Source organism: Lygodium microphyllum, chromosome 2 (genome assembly GCF_053477565.2).
Source record: "Lygodium microphyllum isolate KBCC chromosome 2, Lygodium_microphyllum_v1.1.10, whole genome shotgun sequence".
In the NCBI taxonomy this organism is placed as follows: domain Eukaryota; kingdom Viridiplantae; phylum Streptophyta; class Polypodiopsida; order Schizaeales; family Lygodiaceae; genus Lygodium; species Lygodium microphyllum.
This window is the reverse complement of record NC_141136.1, coordinates 125,387,626-125,403,090: the sequence shown is the minus strand read 5'-3', so window position 1 is coordinate 125,403,090 and position 15,465 is coordinate 125,387,626. Positions and strand designations below refer to the sequence as shown.

General features: G+C 42.5%; 1 pseudogene; it reads left to right on the top strand.

Annotated features, from left to right (window-relative positions):
* Positions 1 to 5,281, top strand: part of LOC148040284 (uncharacterized) — an 88,164-nt pseudogene extending 82,883 nt beyond the window's left edge.
* The last annotated feature ends 10,184 nt before the right edge of the window (positions 5,282 to 15,465 follow it).

Genomic DNA, 15,465 nt, shown 5'->3' with positions numbered 1-15,465 from the left:
GCCCCATGTCCCCATGCGCGAAGCGACAACCCTCTATGCAGCCGTATGCGTGCGCCTTCTCTCCCCTCTGCTGGATTCGCACGCCCCTCCTTCATCCTCGTCATGCTCATCATCTTCTCGTTGTGGTGACACACACACACACACACTCACTCACTCACTCACTCACTCATAGACATTCACCTCTATTCCCCTTCACATACACACCCTCTACAGACACACACACACACACACACCCCTACTCCTTTGGGTTGGGTAGTAAGAAGATCGGTGGGGAATTGTTGTAATAGAAACTTTACTTGTGGAGGTGCATCGCTCTGTCTTACGCGTGTACTAGCTGATGGACAAGCTTCTTATAATGTGTTCTTCGCTTGCTATAGCTTTTACATAAAAAGACAAGAAGTCCTAGTCACACGTCAACTTGCAATTATTAAACCAATGCCTTCCCGTACACGTAGAACTTTGGTAGCACTCATCGATGAATCTAAATATAAATTCTTTTTTTTTTTTTGGTTCCGACACACCACCCAAGGACCCACAAAGTTCTCGCTAATCTAAGGACAAATTCATGCTCTCTTTCTTAATCTCTCAAGCGATGATAATTTTTTTAAATTTCTTATATCAAAAGTAATATACCCAAAGAAGGTTACAATTTAAACCACTCTTCTAATAGATAAAGATTATGAATCGACAAATTGAAGGTAGCATAAAAATGGATGCTTGATATAATTATATACGGGAAAAGGTTTGCATAACAAGAAAAAGAAAAATACAATTTGTGGATATTTTAATCACAAATGAATCATATTTTCTTTAGTAGAATAAAATTTTGTAAAGCTAAAATGCTTCAAGAAGAGCTATACTTATTGGACCATGATAACATGATCAGGAAGGAATAAAAGAATAGTCTAAAGGCAAAGGGGATGTTTTGGTATTGTGTCTCTTTCCAAGTCTATCTAAGCTTATGATTAATAAGAAGCTTCCCACCTACATATGAAGGAAAATCAAATAGGGTGTATACTCCTAATCAGAGAGGTGTTATGTGGGCGTGTCTAATGAGGAAAGAGAGATTAAGTGCATGCAAGAAAACAAGGCAAGAGTATGATTGAAGTGGTTGTTGTGGTATCTTTGATTTTTTTTTTTGGCTAAGCCTATCCAATACTTTTTATTATCTCATTTTGAAGAGAGTTCTTGGGTACTCTATTAAAATATCAAAATACAAAGTTGATCCTAAGAAAGCTATAAGGATATGACCCATCCCCACCTTACACTTAAATTTTAATTCAAGCTCTTCTCATTGTTATTTATTCACTTTTATTGTTGATGTAATTAGCCCCTAGGTCGACAGGTAGCCGTTTGGCTTTTTTTTTGGACTTATAAATTATTCTCCAACCAAAGGAGGTGTTGTTAAAAATTCTGTGCAAAATTTTATGGCGAAGATTGAAGTAGTCATTTACATCGCTCTTGCAAGGCTACTCAAACTTCACAATCGCATCCTATGCTTCTAGACAGAGTCTTTTTAGTTATTGCTACAAACTACAATGTGTAGAAGAAGAGGTAGTTTTTGGTTAAGAACCTCTCTTGTTAGCTTAGGTAATCCAAGTATAGTTGAGAGAATTATAAGTTTAGGTCTAGATAGTGTTTTGGTAGAGTATAACTAGAGGGGAGTGGATCACCCACGGGTTGGATAGTAAGAAAGGACAGTCCAAATTCTAGATTTTAGTTTCTATTCATAGTTAATTCCTATAATCTTAAGGCAAGCTCTATAAAGAGCTAATGTCAAGGCTGATAGGTATCATGACTTTATCTAGGTTTATGACTAAATAGACTGTGGGTAAAAGTTTGAGGGTTGGCTTGCATCCTAGATATACCTCTAGGTGCTAAGTCCAATGAAAGAGTTTGTTTAGGATATGATGAGGAGGTCTAATGCTTGAAGCCAACACTCTATGTGGGCAAGAATTATAGTCAACTAGGAGCTTATTCTTTTAGGCTGCCAACTCAAGGGATTAGTTTCTACAAAGATAGTGGGTTTGGGTACTCCTTGCTCTGCTTGTTTTTTAGAATATTTGCAGTTAGCTTCTCTTGTGGATAGATTGAGATGAGGACTTCTTACTTGTAGCGTCCTGGGAGCATGGATAAGCTCTCGGCTACTAATCATGGTCATGCTCAGACTGCGTGAGGAGGTAGTAGGTTTATAAAAGATTTGTAGGAAAGATCTCCATTATCAATTTCATTGCTCGAGTCTAGGGAATAGTCAGATTTGAAGAGCTAAGAGTTAGAGAAGATATATGATTCTAAGATAAGGTCTTTGTCTAAATTCATACTTGAGAGTATAACCAACTCAACTATTTTTCAAAAACAATTTTGAGAAGTTAAAGTTAGTTAGATGCACAAGCTTAACCAATGAACTACAGAAGTGTAGGTGAGTTTATCATGGGCAAATTGGCATTACCATCAAGATTCTCTATAGACCAACACCTGCTTTACCCTGGTGGTTGGTTAATACTTAGATTATTGGCCGTCATTAGAGAATCTTAGGTTATGGATCCTCTCAAGGAAACATGAGGATGTGGCTACCATAGTCTTTTTGCAAAGATTAGTGATTACATCGCTAACACAAACTCTATTTGTATCCCCTAGTGGACTTATACCATACCACTAGCATCACTGGGTTTATTTCCATTGTAGACATTTTCTCTTGCATAGATTACTTTGGAGGATTCTAACTGATATGTTGCATTATTCCCTATTTTAATTGTAAGTATAAATAACTTCTTGAGGAAGAGGTTAAGTACTATATCTTAGGCCCATGCTTTGGGGATCAAATCACTTGAGGTATGAATGTCAATCAAGAAAGGTTGGCAGATTAACCAAATCAAAGATAGTACACTTGAGTCTTAGACTAAAGTTAAGCTTAGGAGATAGTTCTAGAGGGTGCAATGCTAGTAAACTTGAATCCTTATTTTGAGATGTAGGCTCTTGGATCCTTATTTTTGAGATGTAGACTAGTTAATGGATTTCATATTCTATTGGGTAAACTTATTCTCTAGGACCTTACTTGACTTAGCAACCTTAACTTAAGAATAGAAATGGCTATTATCTCCTTAGAACTTTAAAAATCTAATGTATTACATTATGAAAATATTTACCGCTAAAAGTGCATAATCAATGCTAGAGCTTTGATCATATTTGTAGAATAACATTCTAGATCTAGCAATAAGATTTATTCTCAAGAATATGGGAAGGAGAGTTTCTACAAATTCTATATCTAAATTACTTCTGAAAATACATACAGAACATCTCTAGTCAGCTAATTCTTATCGAGAGATGATGATTTGAGAAAAAGTGAAGAAGCTTGGAATATTTAATAAACAAATGAATCCTTCAACCTTTGGTACAACTTCTTGGAACTTAGCTTGAGGTTACCAAATGGTTGTCCAAAGATGGTTATCCCTTCCAGCTAACATCCCTTAGCTAAAACTATAGACCATATCCAATCCCTTAACTCAAAGATAGGAAACGAATAAGTCACCTCATGAAGAAGCTACCTCATGAAGAAAAGACACACAAAGGAAATAAGACCATCCAACAAATAGGAACACGTGACCTATGAGGCCCCAACTCACGATTGTGAGTATATGTTTGTTGGAATTGTAATGGATATCCATGGAATGCGAGACTTGGCATTGATGAGCTAGCCAATGATTCGGATGTAATCCTTCTTGTTGAAACATGGGAGCATGATGCCCAACGGATTCTTGGATTAAACAAATACAATTTGCATTCTTTGATGTGGGCAAAGAAACCATGGCAACAAAGAAAACAAGGAGGTGTCACATGTTTGATTAAAAAAGGATTAGAAGATAATGTTTCTATTATCAAAGATGACAAGTATAAATGTTACATATGGTTGAAAATAATAACACCAAATGGCACACCTAATTTTGTGGGCGGGTTGCTACAATCCTCACCGAGACTCTAAGTTCTATGCATGCTTGGATAGAGATCATCAACCTTTTGTCGATCTAGAGGAAGACATTTCTTAATTCAAGGATAAAGGTGAGGTTATTTTCTTTGGTGAGACATGAATGCACGTACAAGAACTTTGCAACATAATATACAATAATTTGACATATCTCATGTCTCAAGCAGGCTAGACGATGTACACATGTATAGGAAAAATTCTAGTGATGAAAAAGTGCTAGATCAATACTTCTTAACATGTGTGATAGTTTTGGAATGAGCATTGCAAATAAAGCGTCTCTATGGAATGGCACATATGGCTTTACATGTAGGAAACACAATGGAGATACTATGGTTGACTATATGTTATTTTTGAAAGCTATCGTGGATTTCATACAAATTTTTACACTTGGTCAATGGAATCCGACATCAAATCATAGAACTTTATGTATTGATCTCAAATGTGGGGAGAGACCCAAATATATAAATTCCAACCATAGTGTGGGACACTCATCTTTGTGTATAGACTTCAAACGAGAACCCATGTATGCCAATATGGTTGAACACTGCTATGAACAACCAAGCTCCAACATGATGCAACATTAGAATGCAAGTGGGGAGTCTTCAAGCAAGTGATTTGCTCTTGTGCAGAGGAATGCTTTGCCATGAAGCACATGCCTTGAAAAGATGTCAAATATAGCTCAAAAAAGAAATGGTTTGATAAGGAATGTAAAGAAGCCTGAAAAAAGGCATTTACATGCATACAAAGCACTTCTTCAAAAAAAGAGAAGAAGATGGAAAGCCAAGAAAAAGTTTTTTCAAGTTCAAGAGAAAGCACATGCATTGCAAGAAGCTATATGAGCAACCAAATGTGGGAAAGATGCCATGCCATGGTTCTCTTTCACGTATTCCTTCCTTCTTTACCACCAAGGATGTATGCAAAGGGCTTGAAAAATTGGCCACTCATCACACAAGGAAGGATATTTTCAAGGTATAAAGCCTGAAATGCTTAAATGGACAAGGGAGGAAACACATTGTTGGATATGTGATATGTTTAACTTGCACTTTAGCATGGCATACCTCATGATTGGAATACAAATTGGATCAAACCCTTATATAAAGTAGGAGATGTGAACAATGTAAACAACTATCGGGGACTATAATGGTTCATTCTCTTATGGCAAAGCCGATTTGGATGTGTCAAAGAATTTCCTTACAAACTTTCTCTAAGTCGAGACACAAACACCATACATTCTCTAACTACTTGAATCTAGATCACTTCCCATTGAGGAGGTCATGGTGGGTATGGAGAGGGTTGTAGAGTAAATGTTTAAGATGCAAAAAAAACCTTCACATCAATTTGCTAGAATTGCATTGAAGGGGAGCTACGGAACTCTACCTCGAGACCTACGGACCGCTTATTGATCAAGTGTTTCAAGCCGAGCGGCCATGGCTACCTCTCACATAGCAGACGTGCAATGCCTACCTTACGGGTGTAGTGAGCTTACCTTAATGCTCGATTAAGCTCCCTCGTCTCTCTTGCACTCCGGTAGCTCCACGATTCAAGTGCAAGCTTCAAGCAAGCTCCATCCTCAAGCTCCATCACCGCGAGCAAGAGAAGAGAAGAGAAGAGAAGAGAAGAAGAGAGGAGAAGATGGAGAGCTTCTCCTCCTCGGTCCCTCACCCTCACACACTCACTCCCTCACACTCTCACACTCCCTCTCTCAAGCACAAGCTCAAGCAAGAAAGAACAAGAAGAAGAAGAAGAAGAGGAGAGCCACTTTTGGCCACACACAAGAATGAGCTTCTCATTCACTTTTCAACTTTATATACAAAACCCTAAATCCCTTTTGGGTGGTCATCCCCTTATCCCCTTTTTTGCATGGCCGGCCGTGGCCTAAGCCCTTTTTCCCATTGTCCTCCTATCTTCCTAGCTTCCTTCCTACCGACCATCTACCTTTACAAATTGCACGTGTGAGAGCCCGGCACTCCTTAAATTATATCATGATGAGCTTGCGCTCTTTTACAAAAGTATTGGCTTGCGCTTTTCCTTGTACGTCTTTCTTCTTTATTTGGGACTTTTCTGCGCTTCTTGTGTTTCTAGATTTTCCTCGTGCACCTTTGTCTTCCGTTTCACTTTTCCTTGGCCTTTTTCTTCTGCTTTAGCTTTTCCAAAATTTCCTTCTTGTTCGTCTGACGGTTAACATTACCCCCCCCCCCCCCCCCCCCCCCCAGATGAGTGTCAGTCCCATGGTACTCATTGTCGTAGGTAGCAGGCTTGGGCATGCACTGAAGACGTGGGTGGAAGGGACATCGATGGTGGTTGCCATGGAGGAGTGTTGGTGGTGGTGTGGAGGAAGGTCGTTGGGGGCACGTTGGTGGCCTAGGTGACTGGTGGTAGGATTGTTGGAGTTGGTGGTAGGGCTGTTCTTTGTTGGGGATTGCACTGATGGCCAGCACAAGTGTTGGTTTGTTGGGGATTCTGTACATGACGATTCTTGGTGGGCTTGCAGGATGATAAAGGATAAGAATTCAGAGTTAGGTGTCGATGAAGATCAAACGACACTTTCATTGGAGTCTTCAATACCTGCAATTGAAAACCTCTCATAGGTGGTCTCTCCCTAGGGGTAGTGCTAGTCTTCTTTATCGTGCACAAGACGTAGTTCAATTAGTTTGGGAGACAAGTTGAACTCTAAGCAAGCTGAGAGTATTGTCCTGCACTTGAGGACCTAAACTATGTATATATTTTGGTGCAGATATTATGTGAGTGCTTGTGCATACTTAGATATTACGTAGTTAGAAGACCGTGGGTTGGTTTCTTGTAACAATGTGTGGATGAAACAAATTTGTCCATGTTGAGAAGAAGTACACGTGAAGGTGTATGAGACATCATTTGCATTATGACTGCACGACGTAGCATAATTGAATACACGGATACCGCACTTTCGGTAGAGCTGGGAGCTAGTGCACTTGCTTGATGAGGACGGTGTACTTTTCATGGCCATTCATGTGGTGCTTACCACAATTGAATGTAATGGTATTAAGATAGAGTGCAAGAGGGAATCGTGCGAATGGGTTAGGGTGATAGGTCTAACCATAGGCGAGACAAGCTTCCTAGGTATGTCCTGCCCTTGATGTGCCCTGAACAATTGTGGGTGATGCTAAAGGGCTAGGGAACTAGGGACGGAGCTAGCCGACCAAGGTCACGTACCTAATTTGAGGACCCCTAGGTGTTGTGCTGTGATCGTGGGGGGGTGCTTCGTATCTTTTCGTTTTTCTTTTCTTTTCTTTTCTTTTCTTTTCTTTTTTTGCTTTTCCATTTTCTTTTTCTTGTGCTTTTTTCTTTCTTTCTTTTTTTGGACTTGATTGAGTACAACCATTGCAATATGTTGAGGCTATCAGCCTTTCAATGGGTTGGGGAATGTCAAGCTTCAAAGGCTCAGGAAATGGATATTACAGTGATGATTGTGCCCTAGCCTCGTTGTTAGAGAAGCAGTCATTGAGATGGGGAGATACACTTGAGATATTGCAACCCTCTTTGGAATGTGCGATGTTGGTACAATTGGGGTATCAGCTGTTGTGAGTGCCCGGCGTAGAGTGTAACCCAGAAAGAGGAAGTGGTTAAGATCATGCTTTGGGCCATGCGATGTGGGCACTCGAACGGGTGATTTTTGCTTTCGGCAGTGTGGCTTTGTCGCGGCTCTTTGTGGGGTTGGTGGTCTTGCGGTGACTTGGGCATTGAACATTTTCGCACAAAGACATGTGTCATCCTGCATCCACTTGTCACTTCATGAGAGTACATGCACGACATATGCCGCAACTATAATAAACCAGTGCAACACAAGGAGACATCACTTGTCTGAATTCCATGGTGTTGACTTAGATACTTATCACATGCGCTTGATTATCTTTTTCTTTTGCTAAAGATGTGAAACATAGTAAACGCAGATATGAAAAGTTTGTACAATTGGGGAACATGTCAGTACGTAACCCTTTTAGAGACAAAAAGTCATGGCCAGGTAGCATTTGATAAGTCTTTTACATAACATGGGGCTACTCTAGGTGGGGCAAGTCCGAGTGGTTAGGCGACTGAGGCTTTGCTAGTGAGGGGCTCCTGTGAGGTTGGGCAGGAAAGATGTCACCCGGGACCTGAATGGTATAGTCCTTGGCCGCAACTATTTTCAAAATACTTTTGAACAATGCATCAAATTCTTGCTTGTCTCAAGCTGCCCTCTCCTCTTTCAAGCACCTAGTGCTCGAGCGTCTATTGGGGGTCCGCACTACTAGTGTTGCCATGCCTTGTGTGCTCCCTTGAGCTTCTATTCCCCTGGCCTGGGGATTTTTCGGCCTATGTCCAGGGCAGTGTCGCTTGGGGTCTTGTTTCTTTGCATATCTTTTGAGGCTAGGTACGTAGCGTTCCGGTGGAGGAGCTTGTGCTGCATGCTCCCTTCGACGGCGGATAGCATCTTTGCAAGCCAGCTACACTGGGTGCTCCATGTCTACTACCATAGGGGGACTTGCAAAATGCGAACCAAGGATTAGGCCTTGAGACAGGACAAAACTATTTGCATGGAAGGGATTATACAATGGGTTATCAAGCGCATATGATGAGGAGGGGAGAGGTGAGGCATGCAGTGTTTGTAGTAGAGGGATGGCCCCTATGATGATGTTCATTTGGCCTCCAGCCATTAGCAGATCTTGGCTTATGCTAATTTGCGTGGACTGGTTGTCATGGAGTGGGGCAGGGCTCATCCTCGGAAGGATAGACCAGAAAGGGGGAAAGGTGTATAGAAAGGGACGGTACCCTATCTACACCCTCAGAGATGTTGGTCAGAGCTTCCTATGGTGGTGATGAGGGTTGCATGCCCTCCACCTGGAGGTAGGAATGGTTACACAACTTCTAAATGTGTGGTGAGAGGAGGACCTAAGGAGCTTAGCCTGCTGAACGCAACTCTTCTCCCTGCGCTTGACTATCATTGCTTGTGTGTATTGACATTGTCTATACAGGGTCACAAAATTCATTGTTTATTTATGTACATATTTATGAATCCATGTCACTTCTCGAGGATAAAAGCCAATTGTAGAACTCCAGATTGTACTAGAGTGTGGCACATGCATCTAGTACTCATGGCAGCTTACTCAATACTGATAGATATTTTGCAACATCGAGTAGCATGGAACCTTGTCCAAGTCTACTGGCAACATGTAACTCCTCCTCAGTGAGAACCTTATCAGACACAGAGTTCTCTTGGCTAGTTTCAACTAAGTCCATACCCCGAATGGTAGTCAGCACTCGAAAGGAAGTTGGTGCCACATAAGTTGGGTCTCTTTGAGACCACCATTTGGCCAATTGCTCCTCTGAGATTGTCATGATCTAGGCTCCTAGTTCGGCCATTACAACGCAGTTTTCAAACCAACGTTGTTCAAATTGACTTCAACCCTCTGATTGTCTCTTTAGTTGCTCTATCTCTAAGAGATTTGGTTGGCAAAGCACATCATTGAATGTTACAGTTAAGTGTAGTTCGTCGGCTTCCTCGTTAGAGATGAGTCGCATGCGTTCATAGAGGAGCCTGTTATAATGCTCGTCAAGATGTTCTTGCTCTTCCCAGGATAAGGGAAATGGCAAGTATTCTTCAAGCTGCTCTTTAGGGAATGTGCCTATGTCTACCAAGACATAGAAACGTGCAAACACTTTGAGCTTAACATCCAACTCGGTTAAGCATTCTGCGACACTTCTATGTTCAACGAGGGCTTGCTCGGTTGCTATCTCATGCAAGGTTCTAGGAGTTTGCCTAGGCCTTAGCATAGCTGGGGGCTCAGGCCTAGACAAGCAAGATTGGTCAACGCTAGGATTTCTTATGCTCTTGGGGTTTCCATGTTTCTCTTGAGGCTTTGTTATTGTGTCATGGTTCTCCTTGGATGTGACTGGGATAGATTTGTCACCCTATTGTGACAGCATTGTATTCACTCTTGATTGGTCAATGCGAGTTCTATTGTCAGTGGATTGAGTGTTGCAAGCAGTGATGGTAACAACTGCTTTGATTTTTCAGAGCACACGGATGTGTCTCAGATTTCACCGCTATTAGGAGAGGCATCGATGGGGTCATTGGTGGATGGGCTCGATGCTTTATTCCTCAGCTCTCCAGCACTCTTGGTGTCAATGTTCTTGGGGTCCACAACCACCTATAACTACTGTTGTTTTTGCTGTTTTCTCCTCTTTTTCTTGGTCAATGATGATGGTGCATCTCTCAATGACTCAGGACCCTGGACTAGGTCAACCGTTGATGTGCTTGGTTGGGCCTCAGCATTCTCTTTCTCTAGTGTGTCATTATGGGACATAGCTGTGGCTTGCTGAATAGCCTCGCCAGGTTGTGAGGGTACAACTACCTCCCTTTTTGGAGAGTCTAGCTCTTCCCTTCTATTTAACTCCTCCAACTTAGACTTTAGGCACTTTGGAAGTGTTGGAGTTGTCAATGAAGTTGGTTGCGACACCTCCTCCATAGGTGAACTACTAAGGACACTTTCCGCAAGGGGCATTGTCACGGCCAAGGGCTGTGACTGCTATAATCCCTGATTGGAAGTAGTAGCAGCTAGTTTAGTGGACTTGCTACTATTGGTGGATTGCGGTGTCAAGTCCTTAGGTTGATTGGAAGTGGTCGTGTCTTTTGTTGCCCTTAGAGAATTCACTTGCGTAGATCGAGTATCAGTTGAGCTAGCTACGGTGGATTGCACAGGCATATCCTTAGGTTGAGAGCTAAGGGTGGTGTCGTGTCCTGCCTCTTGGACATTTGGAAGCTCTGATGTAGGTAGAGATTGGGATTGAGTAGCTGTACTTGACGACTGTTGTGCTTCCTATGTCTGTTTAGGGGAAGAGGGTGTAGGAGACTTGGGACTCCTTAGTGGCTTTGACACTAGCTGGGAGATTTGCTCGTGGCTGTTAGATGATTTTGCTATTTGCTTTGTTGAGCATTTAACGTTGCCATGAGCAATGTTGTGCCTATGATGCCTGCTATCCTCTTGGGGAATCAAAGGCTCCTTGGGCACTAGCGGCTTTTGCGTATCTTCAACGATTACATATGATATCTGCTTGTCAAGCATGCTAGGCTGAGGATCTACCCTCGGACTAGTCCTGCTTGGTTTCTTGATTTCGACCATGAGGGGCTCGGTCACTCTACTGTTGTTGACTCAAGACTTGGTTTTTCGTTCAGATCTCCTCCTACGCTTCTTTTCTCTTGATACGATCTGGCCTTCAGTCGATAAGGGAGGTTTAGCAAGGGGTTTTGGCACCCAAATCCATTGGTTACCTGCATAATACCCTTGAGCACGTAGCAATGTTTTGGATATCCATCGTGGCATTGTGCTGACCCTCCATCGATGCCTTCGTCTATAAGGCTTGGGCTTCTTCTGGGGTCTTCTACGATATTTGTAAGTCCAAAGCCTGTCCTTGGCATTGCCTCTTGACCTGTTTGTTTCAAGCATGGCGTCACTCACTAGTTCTCATTGTTTGACCTGTGCTTGTATCAACTCTTCCAACAAGTCCTTGCTCTCGTTAGCAGGCTTGACTGTTATGTCAGCACCCTCCTTGCCTTTCCCTCGAGGTTCGATGAGGTCACCCTTGCTAAAGGTTGTGACTATCCTCACACCCGGTAGTGTCAGGTGTATCCTCTATGCTACATAGTCGGCCTCACACTTGGTTGCCCTTTTGAAGGGTCTTCCTAGGAGGGTTTCCTTCCCATAATTATCACTATTTGGAGAAACATGAAATAGGATAGGCAAGCTTTCAGTTTCAATTGTCACAAGGATTTTGCATTTCCCTATGAGTGCTTGTGGGTGTCTCCCATAAGGGCTAAGAGTTGCATTAGTCGGTGTGAGCTCTGGTTGGCCTAGTAGGGTCCATGATTCATAGGTTAAGATATTAAAATCTGTGCCTTCATCAATCAGAGCATCGATAGTATGTTCTCTTTTCACAGTGAGTTTGACCGTAAGAATAACAGGTGGTACTATATCTTCGTCTTCTGGGTCTTGGCTTGTAAATTTAAGCCTTCTGAAAAATGCCATTGAGTCTCCAACTGCACGACTAGATGTGGATTCTCCCACTGATGTCTTGGATCATCAGTCCAATGCTATTCAAGGAGCATCTATCGTCAGGGCTGTCATATCTAGTCATTATCGTTGTTGTAGCTTGATGTTGTTGCTTTCCGCTTTGACTAGATGCAATCCGAATGCAACACGTATGTGTTTTTGCAGTGTGGCCTTTTTGCCCTTGTTGGCTAGATTGGCCCATTGATGTTCTAGGGTCTCTGTTTCTCTGTTCAGGTATGGGATTTTGGTTGCTCTTTTGCAAGTGGGAATCCATGCTCGTGTAGAGCCATTACTACACTAGGGTCCAATTTGGAGGACTTGTCACGATGCACATTTTCTCTCCCCGGCCCGCAGGGCCATTACGGTAAACACCATGCGCAATTTGGAGGACCGTTTATAGCCAAATTTTGAACTACTTGCTCTAAGTTTCAGCCCAGTGATGGATCTGTGATGTGCCTTTAGCTCTACGTAGCCTTTGGGGTCAATTTCGGGGTTTAGATGCGTCAAAATTTGAGTTTTAGATACCTATCCGATTTTGACAGTTTTCTGTCCGATTCTCAGATGTCCGATCTTTAGGAGTCCGATTATCAAAATCGGACATCCAATTTTGGATTGGTCCGATCGGCCCAATGATTCGATTTTGGTCATGTCCTATTTTTGGGATTGGATGTCCAATTTCGATAGGCGTCCGATTCTAAGCCGTCCAATTCCTTGTGTCCGATTTCCAGCGTCCGAGTGTCCGATTTCCAAAATCGGACCGTCCGATCAGGCAGGCAAAGGTGGTTCGATTTTGGGACTCAGACCCATACAACGTGGTCCGACTGCACAGACGACGGCCCGCGGGTTGCGCGCGATAACTCAACCTAGCGCCTACTCCACGGAATCATCCAGCGTCTTCCAGATAGGTACAAAACACTACAAGGAAATGCCAAACTTACCTGGAATCACTGTGGCACTCAAATCAATCGGCACTTCAGAGGTCTCCCCGCTGCTCTCTCTCTCTCTCTCTCTCTCTCGCTCTCTCCTTGGCTCTCAAGCTCACTGTTGTCTTTCCTGGTTCCTTGGGCCTCTTATTACCCCATCCCAGCCTGCTTTAACCTAAGAAATTAATCCCTCATACTCTTCTAGCTAAAAATCTGAATTTGTGCCCCTATTTCCCTATTTCAGCTTGGTATGCAGTAACAGAAAACCCTACTGTTTGCTCCAATGTTTTGCTCCTATCCTTCCTAAATGCAAGAAAAAATTATAAGAAAAATACCTATACTACTCCATCATGCTTTCCCAAGTCCAAAACAACAAAAACCTACTTGCTAAGGAGATCGAATACCTCTTCAAACTCCCTCACTTCCTCCTATCTACCTCAAGCACTGGTTCGGGGAAAACCCTACTTCAATGCTCGATTCGAAGTGCACGAGTGCTCAAGGCTTGAATCCGTCGGTCTCGACAACGAAACCAAAAGAAAGGGGAGCTACGGAACTCTACCCCAAGACCTACGGACCGCTTATTGATCAAGCGTTTCAAGCCGAGCGGCCATGGCTACCTCTTACATAGTCGACGCACAATGCCTATCTTACGGGTGTAGTGAGCTTACCTTGATGCTTGATCGAGTTCTCTCCTCTCTCTTGCACTCTAGTAGCTCCACGATTCAAGTGCAAGCTTCAAGCAAGCTCCATCCTCAAGCTCCACGCTCCAAGTTCCATCACTGCGAGCAAGAGAAGAGAAGAGAAGAGAAGAGAAGAGAAGAGAAGAGAAGAGAAGAAGAGAGGAGAAGATGGAGAGCTTCTCCTCCCTGGTCCCTCACCCTCACACTCTCACACTCCCTCTCTCAAGCACAATCTCAAGCAAGCAAGAAGAAGAAGAAGAAGAAGAAGAAGAGGAGAGCCACTTTTGGCCACACACAAGAATGAGCTTCTCATTCACTTTTTAACTTTATATATAAAACCCTAAATCCCTTTTGGGCGGTCATCCTCTTATCCCCTTTTTTACATGGCTGACCGTGGCCTAGGCCCTTTTTCCCATTGTCCACCTATCTTCCTAGCTTTCTTCCTACCACCCAACTATCTTTACAAATTTCACGGGTGAGAGCCCGACGCTCCTTAAATTAAATCACGATGCGCTTGCGCTCTTTTACAAAAGTATTAACTTGCGCTTTTCCTTGTGCATCTTTCTCCCTTATTTGGGACTTTTTTGTGCTTCTTGTGTTTCTAGATTTTCCTTGTGCGCCTATGTCTTCTGTTTCACTTTTCCTTGGCCTTTTTCTTCTACTTTAGCTTTTCCAAAATTTTCACCTTGTTCGTCTAACAGTTAACATGCATGGGAAGCAAGTAAAAGCATACAAAAGATATACAAAAGCAAATTATTGAGCTCCGAATGGATGCAAGACATCAAGAAGTGGTTTGGAAGATGGGATGCATTACACTTGCTTCATGATGCCTCAATCGACTTCACACTGAATGAGGATTTTTTACTGCTGGGGTAAAAGGCCCTTGGGCCTATCCATGTACAATGACCGCCCATATTCTTTATTCATATATATATATATGAAAGTGCAATAAGGCTGTCATAACATTGTTGACAGCATCTACATTGTGTGTGATCTTCTCTCCCACGTCTCCTGCATCCCTTTCAACTGGTATCAGAGCCACTCCTTTGCGAGCTCTTCCCGGCATCTACACGAGGTATGAGAGCTTGCTTCTCATTCAGTTCTCAGCCATTCTTTGACATGAACAACATGGTTTCATGAAGAGGCAGTAATAGCTTCCATCATTGAAGCTTGTTCTCTTCATCTCTTGCTTGGACTTGTCCTAGGCTTGTGTAGGCCTATTGTAGGCCTTCATTGTGCTCTTGCTTATTCCCTACCCACCCTGATTTGGCCCCTCAAGTACAGCAGCATGCTCACGTTTTATTTGCACATGTTTGCAAAAATGGCTTAAAAATCACTCTTTTTGTTATATCTTGGGCATTTGAAACCCGATTTAGGCAAGGGTTTTGACACACTCTGGATGCGATGGTGATGTTGGATTTGCCATATTATGATGACAGAATATTTTGCAATTGATTTCAGGTCTAAGAGAGCATGTATTTGTATGCCTATGGCTTATGTGATGCTTCTACTGATGTCTATTGACACTGGATCACCTGTGGATGTTATGCCTCTTATGTGAGACACATTTGAAGCTGATTTAGCTCAGCCATTGAGTATTTTGAATAGTCCCAAATCTGTCCAAAATAGGGCAGCCACTTGTTACTTCAATTTTATGCTTACATGTCTTGGCATTTGATGCCCAATTATGCTCGGTTGGTGCTTATACATACGGGAATGTATGCCTATGGTTTGCCTATGGATTTGAGATTGGATTGAGCACTGATTTTCTCAGTTTACAGAGGTTATATGCTGCTGGAAACTTTAGGGCTGAAGCTATT